Raw genomic sequence first — 13,991 nt, forward strand, 5'->3', positions numbered from 1 at the left:
AGCGCTGGATTCAACTTTCTTGCTACCTCTATTTCCGCATCGTGTGCCGACATGAAGGATCCGGGGGCTGACAGCGACACCTATCAGTGTGTCAGGTGAGCTGGATGATTCCTCCCCTTCTCCCCTTTATTAGAGCAGAAAAACTGTCTGATCATACGGGCCGACAGATCAAATCACTCACTCTGGTAGTGTCTTTAGCTTATTTTCCCCTCATAAATCCTACCGTGTCACAATATATAACTTGGTTCCAGAATGGGATCAGACGTATAACCACAATTTTCACAAACAACTTAGTGTCCGCATTTAAAAATGAGATTTGACTATAGCAGACATTGTGATGGATCCTTGCGAGTCGTATGTATCACCGTGATGTGTGCTCTGAGGGAATTCTAGGTACTATCCTAGAATCTGCTACTGTATTATATAACAGGACAAACTCGGGTGCAAGAATATCTGCAGACATCTTATAATAGGTAGTAAACCCGTCTGGGCCAGGCGCCTTACCAGACTGTGTAGACTTAAGGCCTAATTGAAATTCTTCCTCAGTAATTGGAAGCCCCAAAACCATAAAATCTTCAACTTGAAGCCTCAGTATCTGGACTTCTGATTGGTATTTTTGGATGGGCGTCTGAAAATAGGACTTCTGATATCTGAGGGCAGGGAAGCTTTTAGTCCTGTCATTATGAATACTGACGGTATGAAATGATGGGTACTCTGTGATCTAACATGCGCCATTTTTTAATCTTGTTCCGTGTAGGACAAATTGATAAAAAATAGGTTTTGGCTGGAGAGGTTGCACCAAAACTTCACCAGATTTAACATTACAACTAGGTATTGCTGGTCAAATTACACAAGAACTTCTGAAATATTTTAGACAATAAGAATACAATGTTACATAACATGCAGTGTCCTGTCTAAAGGAAATGGCCAGTAAGGGTCTATTCACACTGGCATCACAGTTCTGTTTTGTAAGGTTTCCATTGCTCCTGATGGGCAAAATAGTGTAGTATTATTATGAAAAAAAATAAATAAGTAAATGGAAACTTGACAGAGATCCAGTATAAGGCCTTATTCACACAAAAGTACTTCTCAGCTGTGTGCTGTCCATTTTAACAACAGTCAGCACTCTGACCCTTACAAGCCAACTGGGCTATTCATACATCCGTTTTTTTCAACATGTCCATTTCAAGAAACTCACAGTATGTCCTATTCTGGTTTTACGAACCAGACTCGCCTATTGAAGTCTATAAATGTGTGAAAAGAAAAAATTGACAGAACGCGGATGATATCTAAGTCCTGTCCCTTTTTCACAGACAAGCGATGCAGAAAAAAGCTGTCTATGCTGTAAAAGCAATAGAAAATTGTGTCTTTACGATAATGTGAACTTCCATTGGGTGTTTTCAGCGGGCTGGGGAGAATTGTGACATGACAAAAATGGATGATATATGGATGTAAAAAAAACGTACACACGGAACACACACAAACATTCATACAGATATAAAACGGTCCTTTTTTGCAGAAGCAAACCGGACATGCTTGTGTGAATAAGCCAGTCAAAGAGATTCATTGGGGTCTGTGATAAAACAGATCAGTTACATTCTATGAAAATAGAAATGATGACACCAATGTGAATAGGGCATTAAACATATTTTTCCAGGCTTATTCATCGGGGATTTATTCAGGCTCCCTAAACAGTTACTTTTTCATGTGCACATTTGCTAGGCAGCTCCAAGTCTGTATAAGACATTGCCTAGCAATAGGCCCCAAGTGGATGTGGATGGCAACACCAGATTATCTCAGGTGTTGCCGAAGTGTTGAAGGATATACACCGATGACACATCAGCACCTCCACATTTCTGCTAGCAGCAAATGGTTTACATTACTTCAGTACTTTCTCTATAACATAGTATAGAGTATAAGTTCCAGAGAATTATATATACTTGCCATTCACAGTTCTCTTATACAGTGAAGGAAATAAGTATTTGATCCCTTGCTGATTTTGTAAGTTTGCCCACTGTCAAAGACATGAACAGTCTAGAATTTTTAGGCTAGGTTAATTTTACCAGTGAGAGATAGATTATATTTTAAAAAAAACAACTGAAAATCACATTGTCAAAATGATATATATTTATTTGCATTGTGCACAGAGAAATAAGTATTTGATCCCCTACCAACCATTAAGAGTTCAGCCTCCTCCAGACCAGTTACACGCTCCAAGTCAACTTGGTGCCTGCATTAAAGACAGCTGTCTTACATGGTCACCTGTATAAAAGACTCCTGTCCACAGACTCAATTAATCAGTCTGACTCTAACCTCTACAACATGGGCAAGACCAAAGAGCTTTCTAAGGATGTCAGGGACAAGATCATAGACCTGCACAAGGCTAGAATGGGCTACAAAACCATAAGTAAGACGCTGGGTGAGAAGGAGACAACTGTTGGTGCAATAGTAAGAAAATGGAAGACATACAAAATGACTGTCAATCGACATCGATCTGGGGCTCCATGCAAAATCTCACCTCGTGGGGTATCCTTGATCCTGAGGAAGGTGAGAGCTCAGCCAAAAACTACACGGGGGGAACTTGTTAATGATCTCAAGGCAGCTGGGACCACAGTCACCAAGAAAACCATTGGTAACACATTACGCCGTAATGGATTAAAATCCTGCAGTGCCCGTAAGGTCCCCCTGCTCAAGAAGGCACATGTACAGGCCCGTCTGAAGTTTGCAAATGAACATCTGGATGATTCTGAGAGTGATTGGGAGAAGGTGCTGTGGTCAGATGAGACTAAAATTGAGATCTTTAGCATTAACTCAACTCGCCGTGTTTGGAGGAAGAGAAATGCTGCCTATGACCCAAAGAACACCGTCCCCACTGTCAAGCATGGAGGTGGAAACATTATGTTTTGGGGGTGTTTCTGTGCTAAGGGCACAGGACTACTTCACCGCATCAATGGGAGAATGGATGGAGCCATGTACTGTCAAATCCTGAGTGACAACCTCCTTCCCTCCACCAGGACATTAAAAATGGCTCGTGGCTGGGTCTTCCAGCACGACAATGACCCGAAACATACAGCCAAGGCAACAAAGGAGTGGCTCAAAAAGAAGCACATTAAGGTCATGGAGAGGCCTAGCCAGTCTCCAGACCTTAATCCCATCGAAAACTTATGGAGGGAGCTGAAGATCCGAGTTGCCAAGCGACAGCCTCGAAATCTTAATGATTTACAGATGATCTGCAAAGAGGAGTGGGACAAAATTCCATCTAACACGTGTGCAAACCTCATCATCAACTACAAAAAACGTCTGACTGCTGTGCTTACCAACAAGGATTTTGCCACCAAGTATTAAGTCTTGTTTGCCAAAGGGATCAAATACTTATTTCTCTGTGCACAATGCAAATAAATATATATAATTTTGACAATGTGATTTTCTTTTTTTTTTTTATATAATCTATCTCTCACTGGTAAAATTAACCTAGCCTAAAAATTCTAGACTGTTCATGTCTTTGACAGTGGGCAAACTTATAAAATCAGCAAGGGATCAAATACTTATTTCCTTCACTGTATTAGTGTATTCTACAGTACTACCAAAAAACTGAAATGCACATAAATTCCCTATTTAACATATCCGCTATTTACAATAGACACAACCATAAACAACAATTGGTATTCATGTATGAGGTTTTAGCCGTACTATAGTATGTATTTAGATCACATTTATGGAGTCATAAATATTACGGACCCCACTGAATTGAGAAATACGCAAGGCCATTTACACGGAACAATTTTTCAAATTACCAACAAACAATCGGAGAATTGAAAGAATCTGGTGGAAATTTTACATCATTGACATCATGGGAGAGGAGTCGCCCCTCCCCAAAGATCAGTGTCATTGCTGACAAGCGACCACTCTGCTGAAATCCGACCGCAAGGGGCATTGTAAATGTCACTATTAGCAGCATATACAATTTCCGTACAAGTTTTAGGAAGGACAGTGCACAACTATGGCATGGTCTACCAGAATTCTGCGCCTCTGGCTCAAAACACTGCCTGTGTTTTTCCAACCTAAAGGAACAATTTTGGTACATTGACACGTGGCAATTTGTTGCAGAAATTTCTGTGACTCAAAATCAGTTCAATTCATCTGAATGGGGTTATTTATGTGGCAAGCACAGGGATTTTAGCAAGCCCAATTTACATAACAATTTTGAAACAATTCTACGGCATGTGAATATACCCTTTAAATGCCATCTGTCATATATAGGTGATGGCAGTGAGCTATGTAAATACTTTGGCTGGACTTAAAAATAACTATTCTCTTACGCACTCCATGCACTAACTTTGCAAAGAATGGAGGAAGACTACAGTGCCCAGATGTACAAAGCTGACCTATGCATTGTGCGTATACATATTATTCTTAACAAATCAGTAATGCATAGGTTAGGAAAACGGTATGTATTCTAAAGAAACTTACATCACTTTAACTCAAGGGATCTGAAACGGCTGACACAATACACAAATCAAAATATTGCTCTGTAAACCAGTAATGTGACTACTCAGCATTAACCAGCGGCAGACTAGAGCGGACAGTAACAAATGCGGCCCAATCATGTATGTGGTGATTGATCTCAGCAGTACAGCGAAAAACCAACAAAGTCACGGACAAGGAACACTGTATTGGGAAAGGTGAAGATAGAATTCAGCTACATATAGAAGCCTGCGTATCAATCTAAGTAATGCCTGCTGCCAATACTTCTAGGCATACACTTAGAATGCAAACTTCTTATCTAATAGATGACCCCACACAGATAAATACATTGAAAATTTAAAAACCTACATTTTATCCCCAGATTTGAGATCCAGTTTCTAGAATATATAAGTGATTTGATAAAGTTACAATTTCCTAATATATCATTATCAGAACTGTCCACTTAAGATGAAAGGCTCATGGTTTTCCTGTGTTCTAGCCCACACTAGTGTTTGCAGTCATTAAAATCCAAGTCAGACATTATGCAAGGCACATTAACCAGTATGCATAGGTCCTTTTATTTGGGGCGTAATAAAAAAAAAAAAAAAAAAAGAATAGGCCTGATTTAAAGAGACACTAAAGTTAAAAAATTAAATTAAAAAATATATAGAAAAACTTGATTTCTACCTTGCCAAAATCACAAGGCAAAGTTAAAGGGTTATTCCCAAGTGAAGCCTTATTTTTTTTTCATGAATATGAAACATACTGCCAATTATTAGTTTAATAATGTAAATACTTTCTTGGTATTCATTTTCTACGTGTCTTTTTTCTAAGTCTTTTAACGCAGCCAGTTGCTGTTCTATTGTCTAAATGTGGGTGTGAGACGCTCAATGTCAATCAAGCCACTGTGCTCTCTGATAGTGCGCGTGCCCGATGATGAAATATACTGTAATACTGGCAGCATCGGCAGTCAGTCTCTCTCTCTAACTCACTCCCTCTCGTGGCCTGTCCGGGACTAACGCGCATGCGCCATCTGGCGCTTTCACGATGACATGGCCGGCCAATCCTGGGGAGGAAATCATTGCGCAAGTGCACCCATCACTAAAGCAAATCAGCAGTGGCCGGATCCCTAGGCAACGAGCAATATACAAAGAGGGGCTGTCATGAAGATGGAGCCTTTATATCTCCAAAACTACAGCTTTTAAAAAACGTAAAAGGTATTTACAAAAGTGCATAACTTTTAGTTGATGAGCTTTATCAAAAATGGGAAAGAAAAAAACGCCTTCTATATGTATTCCAGGAGGAATCCATTCTCCCTCAATGTGAGACCAGATAAAATTGCTTTTTCAGTTGGTCTTTAACTAAAATTGGAGGGAATCAGTAGAAAAATGGGATACCTGTCTTTCTAGGTTTTGTCCTCTCAGTCAGCTCTACCTTAATTAATCCTGTGAACACAGATCTATACATTTTAAAGGTGATTGACCTGATAATCCTCATCACTGGCTGGCCTTTGTTCAAGTATAAGCATTATTTTAGGGTTACTTAAATCAATGGCCTCTAAAACTAAACAAAAAAAGGTGTCTTATATTAAAGTGGTTGTCGATTACCGGACAACTTATGACCTATCCATAGATTTAAAGAAAATTCGTCAGCGACTTTATGCTGCCCTCTTTGTTTCCGTAGCTCTTGACGTCTGAAAACTCTCTGTACTATACGGTCAGCTGTTTCCGGAAAACCCAGTCACCTCATCAGTCAATTGCCGGAGCCTAGCAACAGAAGGTAGTTCGGGCGTCAGGGGGCCCCATTCTAGAGATAGGTACATTTCCCAGAACTGGGACCCACATGTATTAGACATGCAATAAATGTCCGAGATAGGAATACCCCTTTAATTACATATTATATGCATAGATTATTATTTTTTTCTTTTACACACCATTTTATTACACAAGCAAGATGTAAAATCTATAGTCATTCACAAATTGGGCACATCTAAAACAAAACCCAAAAAACTGAGACATCTAAGGAAATACTATATGAAGGAGGATGCTGCGAGTCTATTATGGATTTCTTCTCACTACTGCTTCAATGACTTGTCAAGACTGATTTAGTGTTTACAGCCAAGATGACAACATCATCAATTATAATTATGAATCCAGTAAAAAATACATTTCTGCTTTGCGCACTTCATTGATTGTATAATTTTGTAATAATCTGTTGAAGCAACCAAATAAAATAATGTTCATAAATGTGTTTATAACAAAGCTTTTAATTTATCGTGGCCTCTATGTTCTAGAACAACGGCATCATGCTATTATAATACAGCTCATTATGTTCATTTATAGCTGCAGTGTGGGCATACTAAGCAAAAATCATAAATGGAGACATACTTAAAAAGGAGACCTAAATGTAGAAAATACACACTAAAAAATCCAAGCAATTGCTTTTTTAATATCATCATCTCTTTCGTAACTATCTTTTCTCATATTGCAATCAAAATGGTTTGACATATATAAGTATTAGTTTATATGTGTCCTATGAGATCATAATTTCCCCTCTGCCTTTTGAAAACCCCAGATCATACCGGTCTCTGTCTGTAAGCAACTGGGTACAGCAGGAGCCCTCTCCCATCGCTCAGTGTGCAATAAGAGGCCAGGAATGCTAAGGTAATGGCCACGGTCACGGACTGCAGCCTTTCCTTAGCTGTAGACTGCAGACCTCCTCTCTTTGGCCAACATCTCCTTCCTCAGAGACGTCAGAGCATCCGGCCGCTATATCCTGCAATGGCCGTGAGGGGGCGCGCGCTGGTTCCCGGCCTTAAAGGGGCATCGCACGCATATGTAATTCATTCATTATTTCTCAGACCACCCTGGACTATAAAAAGGGCCCTGCCTTTCCACACCTTCCCTGAGCGTTGTTGTAGTTTTCCCATGTCTGTATTGCAAATGGTGCCTTAGTGTTTTCCTGCTCCCAGTGTTCCCTTGTCCTGCCTCCTATATCCTGTATCCTGTGCCTTGTTCCCCAGCCTGTATAGTACCTGAGCCGTGCCTTGCTCTGCCTGCTGGAATACTCCACGTCTGCTGTTGCCGGTCATCCCGGATAGCATCCGCCACGTCTGGAGTAACCCACCACCACCAGCCCCATCTGTACCAGAGCCCTTGCTGCCATCCGGACTATCCCAGGTACCCTTGTGCTACATTCCTACCATAGACTTTGTGCATAGACTGAGTTGGTCAGCTGCCTCTCCGCTACGGCCATGGAACCCGCTGACCAGCCTAAGACCGCAGTCCAGGGCATACAGACGGATATGCATGACCTACGACACGTCAGGATCAACTACTTGAGGCTGTAAACTCCATCATGGTCCGACTGGATCAACTCCCTGTTCCACCTCCGGTTCCTCATCCAGAGACTGCTGCCGTTCCACTGCCTGTTACTCCTCTTGTTTGATCTGGATCCAGGTTTCACTGCCTCTTCCTCCACGCTATGATGGTGATCCTAGAGCCTGTAGAGGGTTCATCAATCAATGCACCATTCATTTTAGACTCCGAGCTCATCTCTTCCCATCTGAGGAGGCCAAAGTAGCATTTATTATCTCCCTCCTCGCTGGCAAGTCACTCGCATGAGCGAACCCCATCTTGGAACAACAGGGACCTGAATCCTCAGACCTAGCCTTGTTCCTGCAGTCTTTCCGTGCCGTGTTCGAGGAGCCGGGCCGAACATCTGCCGCAGCAGCTCTGCTAACCCTCAAGCAAGGAGGCTCCACAGTAGGAGAGTATGCCATCCGTACCCTGGCAGCAGAGATGGCATGGAACAATGAGGCATTGGTGGCGACCTTTTGGCAGGGACTGTCCTCACACGTCAAGGATGAGCTAGCAGCCCACGACCTTCCTTGTACCTTGGATGCCCTCATCCTGTTGGCCACCTGGGTCGACATGAGGATCCAGAAACGCACTCAGGAGGTTCGACAGGAGAGCCAGTTTCACAGACTAGCACCCTCGGTCCAGAGACCACTATTGCCTTCCCCTGTTGCGCTACCTGAAGAACCGATGCAGGTAGACAAAGTCAAGTTGTCCGAGTAGGAGGAACAGCGCAGACGCTCTTCTGGATTATATCTATATTGCGACCTTAAGGGTCATTTAGTGCGCCAATGTCCACAGAAGCCGAGAAACTCCAGCACCTAGGGTTGGTTGGAGAGGCAACCCTAGGGGGGATGACTCCAAGCATCAAAACTTCTTCTAAATTATCTATTCCTGTGACCATCATCTCTGGAGAGACATCACAATCCTCCTCTGCCTATCTTGATTCCGGAGCAGCTGCAAATTTCATCCAGCAGAATCTAGTGGATCATCTACATCTACTCACAGTTCTTCTAGAGAGAACCCTGGCCTGCTGGAATACTCCACGTCTGCTGTTGCCTGTCATCCCGGATACCCTCCGCCACGTCTGGCTCAACCCACCACCTCCAGCCCCATCTGTGCCAGAGCCCTTGCCACCATCCAGACTATCTCAGGTACCCTTGTGCTAGACTCCTACCACAGACTTTGTGCAGAGACTGTGAGTTGGTCAGCTGCCCCTCCGCTACGGTGGAGCGGCATAGTGGGTCCACATACCCTTAGATCGTGACAGCTAACACACCACCTCTCAGTGAAGTCCTGAGGATTCAGTTCACTAACCAAGTTGACTGTGCACCGGCCATATCTATGTAGTTGTAATTTGACATACTGTATCTGTATATTGCATTTAACTATTTATTTCCCTTATACTACAATGGATATTCTTAAATTGTGACACTAGTTTATAGACTAGCAAACTAGAATTTCAAGTTAATTCACTGGCCATCAGATTACAAATCCAATCACTTAAGAGGCTGTGTAAAGTGTATTGACATTAAAGAGCGGAGAGCAGCTGTTCACATTCAGCCGAAACAAAATGTGGTCCCTTGATACTGTTAGTCATGGTGGCAATGAATGATTTTGGAGCTGATTAAGTCCATTCATGAAGCAGCTTGTACTTACTTTCATTAGCCTTTGAACAAGATGCAGACATAAATGCTTTAAGCGGGTAACATGCTGTATTGTATTGTTTTGCATTCCGATGAGATATGTATAAGTTTCCACCAAGTAGAGACGCAAGATGATTCTGGTTGGCGTCTTCAGATTAATCTGAAATGGGAAAACCATTTTTGTTAGAATAAATCCTCCAACCCATTGCTGATTTCAAGGGATAAAAAATAAAGACTATTAATTTAGTGCAAATGTCAGAAGATTAAAGACGCATCAATTTGTCCTCATGTGCTCACATTAATACATACACAAAAACAAATTTGATACGGGAAAGGGAGTTTGTTTTTTCAAGGGTAAATGACACCAAGAATCATAGTTGCTTAAATGGGCTTTCTTATGTTAACACATCTGAGAATGTCATAGATGTCTAAGAGTAACTTCCGGAAGTGAGAGGAATGGAACTGGTTGAGCATTTCATAAACAGGCATGATCAATGCTTTCAAAATGACTATTCGACCAAAGAATATCTAGTTATTTAACCCCTTAACAACCGTCAATACGCCTATTCACGGCAGGATACTTATGCCAGAGCGCCGCCTTTTCACGAAGCTCTGACATAAGCCTGGCACGGGTGTCCTGTGCAGGCTATATCGGGCGTCGGCGGTCTAAAGACAGCCAGACACCTGTACTAACGGGCAGGATCGATTTCAACATCAATCTCAACCGTTTAACCCCTTAGATGCGAAGCTCAATAGCGTGTGCCGCATCTAAGTGGTTTTGGAGGGAGGGTGCTCCCTCTCTCACTCTATCGGCACCCTGCAATTGCAATCGCAGGGTGCCAACGGCTTCTATGGAAGCCGGGGGCCTAACAAAGACCCCCAGGTCTACCTGTAGTGGATGTCTGCTATTGCAGTGTATTATAAAAGCGATCAGAAGATCGCATAGTGAAGTCCCCTAGTGGGACTAAAAATAAAGTTATCAAAAAGTTTAATAAAAGTTAATAATAAATAAATAAAAATACCCCCCAAAAAAAATGAAAAACCCACTTTTTCCCCTATAAAATACTTTAAAATGAACAAAACAAACAATTAAAACGTTACACATATTTGGCATCGGCGCGTCCGTGATGACCCTACCTATAAAGCAATTAGGTTATTTAACCCACACGGTGGCCGCTGTAAAAAAACAAAAAACAATGGCAGAATTGCTGTTTTCTGTTCATCCTGCCTTCAAAAAAATTTGATAAAAAGTGATCAAAAAGTCGCATATACTCCAAAATGATACCAATAAAACTAAAAACAATATGATACCAATAAAAACAAGCCCTCGGCGTAAAAATAAAACAATTATGGTTCAAAACATGGCAACACAAAAACAAATAATTTTGTACTTGCCCGTGTTTTGCGCTGCACGCACCTATTGAAGTCAATGGGTGCGTGTAAAGCACTTTTGGGTGTCGCGCGTGATTCGCGTTACGGTAGTAAAAAAAAATTTATGAAAACATAAAAGCACCTCCAGCTTTTATGTTGGTAAACATAAAAACAGTGTCATAATGATGCCGGCTGCGCTAAAATCACACAGCCACGCACCATATACAGATGCCACACTGAACTTTTGCGCGCGCAAAACGCAGCGTTTTTTGCGCGCGCAAAACGGACACGTTCGTGTGAATAAGGCCTAAAAGTAGTAAAACATACAAAATCTATATAAATTTGGTATCGCTACGATCGTAATGACCTACTGAATAAAGTTATTATGTTATTTATACCACACAGTAAACGGCGTAGATCTAAGATGCCAAAAAGTGTGGCAAAATTAATGGGTTTTTTTCCATTACCCCCCAAAAAAGTTAATAAGAGTTAATCAATAAATTATATGCACCCCAAAATGGTGCTATTAAAAAATACAACTTATTCCGCAAAGAAGAAGACCTTATACAGCTATGTCGATGCAAAAATAAAAAAAAATTATAGCTCTTGGAGTGAGACGATGGAAAAACGCAAAAAATTGTTTTGTCATTAAGGTTTAAAATAGGCCGGCCATTAAGGGGTTATGGTTCTCCCAGCCCTTGTTCCTGGCCGTCTTCAACACATTCCATTACGTGTTAATAAAACAACCCTCTTGTTCAAACCTTCTGAAGTCCAAGAGATGCTCATTTTTACTAAAGATGGTATAGCTCACACAATTTGCAATAATCAGGCAACATTGGAACCCCCTGTATGGGTGTGGTAACCCCACCTTTATTGAACACAGTAATACAACATTCCTTACACATTTAGGCCTAATTTCTCCACACCTGGCTTTATTACCCTTAAGTAGGAATTCTATGTTATATTTGGGCTTAGACATATCCGTCGTGTTTATCGAATGGTCCACTGAGGACCACACCAAAGATTATCATTTTCATAGAGTATGTTCACACGGCGTCTGTATGAAGAAAAATATGAAGTAGTTTTCAATAGAAAATAGCCTCTGAAAACCAGGCGTTTCGGAGGCAGATTTGCCAAACATTTTTTAATTGTTTTTCTTCAAAGTGTTTTTGGCATTGTCCATAGGTAATGGTCAAAATCTTCCTCAAAAACGCCTCAAGATATGAAATGCACTTTATTTTTTACAAAGCGTAAGTTTACTCATCCTTTTTCCCTTCCTTAAAATTACGCATCCCATGCACTATTCAGCAATTAACCATTGAAATCAATGGCAAGCTGTTTGCACGTGTTGGCGTATTTTGAACCGTAATGCAACCTTTTTTATACTCATAAATACGCCTGAAAAAACTCAGTGAACATACCCTAACTTTCAATGTAGTCCGCTCCTTCCAATTCTTTGCAAATCTTATTTTTTGCTATCGCCAAATTACCGTAAGCACTTTCTTTTACCCCTGCTAAAGAATACATTCCAGTCCCTTTCTCTCAAATTATTTGAACACGATTGTTAAGACAACTTCCATAGCCCTGGTATGATCTCAATATTGTATACCAGTCTCCACTCATCCTAGATCACTTTTTAGATTTTATTTCCAAAAACTCTTGTAAAATGCTTATTTTGGGAACATCTTAAGCGTTCCTATACTGGTACTTAGTTCCCCCCAGATTAGCCCATTCCGTTCCAGGCTACACACCTGACCAGAGGCAATGTCACGCACACGTGAAGTACAGAGCCTTTGGAAAAGGCAGCCAACAAACTAGTTACATACATTTTTCTAGTAAAACAAAAAACATTAGCAATTTCCAAGAAAAACCTTCCCTTGACTTTACCAACGTGAAACGCAGGGTAGCCTGGTACATGACCACCGAAAAACTGAACTCCATTCAGAAAACACATTTGACAAAATCATGTACGTGGTTCCCCATGGCTCATAATGTTCTTTCTCCTTTTTCTACCAACACACTTCTCCCATTGTGATACGTTTATCGGCTAGCTCCCCTCCTTATGAATATAGGCTGTAGTTGCTGTTCACTTGTTTTTTTGAAAAATTGAATAAAAATTTAAAGTTTTAAAAAGGCGTAACATAAAAGATTATCTCGATTCCCCCTAATTTCCCATCACAGATATTCCCGGACAGCCAATATATCAATGTATCAAATTAACCCCTTAAGGACACGGATAATTTTCATTTTAATTTTCTTTTCTCCCCGCCCTTAAAAAGCCATAACCTTTTATTTTTTCAGAGACATAGCCGTTTGAGAGCTAGTTTTTTGCTGGACAAGTTGTAGATTTTCAGGGCACCATTTAATGTACGGTATAATGTACCGGGAAACTGAAAAGAAAACTAATTGTGGGGTGAAATGAGAAAAAAAACAGTGACCACCATTGTTTTGGGATTTTGTATTTACGGCATCCATCAGGTGGTAAAAACGACATGTTCACTTTATTCTACGGGTTGATGTGATTACAGCAATACCAAATTTATATACATTTTTATGTTTTACCACTTTTATAAAAAAAAAAATTAAGGGATTAAAAGTTCATGATCAATTCACGGGTCTATGATCAACATAATTATTTTTTTCAGAACTGCAAACTGTGAGCTTTATATGCAAAAGAGTTGAAGGAAAGAAGCAGTAGTTGCTCTAAGCCATCAGTTCTTCAAGCGAAGGCTTGAAGAAAACAAAACAATTAATTAGTTGCCATTGGCAACAAAACTTTTAAATGCTATTGTTCAGTTTATGTATTACACGATAGCAAAGAAGTCTACCATGTAACTGCTTATTCAGAGCCTCTCCCAGGCTTTCACATTGTCCTTTTAATAAGTATCTTTTATGCAGGTTCGGTCAAGTACATGAACGGACTAGCAGAGTTCTTTTCAACATTTAGTAAACTGGTGCCAGTCTGTCAACCCTACAACACCCCTTTGACAATCATCTCTTTAGGAGGCCAGGAGGGTCACAGGTTTAAATAAACAACATTTTGCTCCTCTTTCAGCCACAAGAATACAGTCCACATGCACAGCAACTGACGGAAGCGTAGAAATCATTAATAATCATACCTCTGGTGAAAAGGTAAAATGTACTGAGCACATAA

At 40.8% G+C, this 13,991-nt stretch overlaps 1 protein-coding gene across 4 annotated transcripts in view; it reads right to left on the reverse strand.

The window, feature by feature from the left end:
• OTUD7A (OTU deubiquitinase 7A) overlaps positions 1 to 13,991 on the reverse strand; it is a 279,993-nt gene that overhangs the window by 144,606 nt on the left and 121,396 nt on the right. For 3 of the 4 annotated variants that reach the window (XM_075857890.1, XM_075857887.1, XM_075857889.1), the window contains one exon: positions 9,480 to 9,626. The exons of the other annotated variant lie outside the window; for it this stretch is intronic. The gene's annotated coding sequence lies outside the window, so the exon portion shown is untranslated. The remainder of the gene's footprint in view (positions 1 to 9,479; positions 9,627 to 13,991) is intronic. 4 annotated transcript variants of the gene reach the window in all.

Source organism: Rhinoderma darwinii, chromosome 3 (assembly GCF_050947455.1).
Source record: "Rhinoderma darwinii isolate aRhiDar2 chromosome 3, aRhiDar2.hap1, whole genome shotgun sequence".
Lineage (NCBI taxonomy): Eukaryota > Metazoa > Chordata > Amphibia > Anura > Rhinodermatidae > Rhinoderma > Rhinoderma darwinii.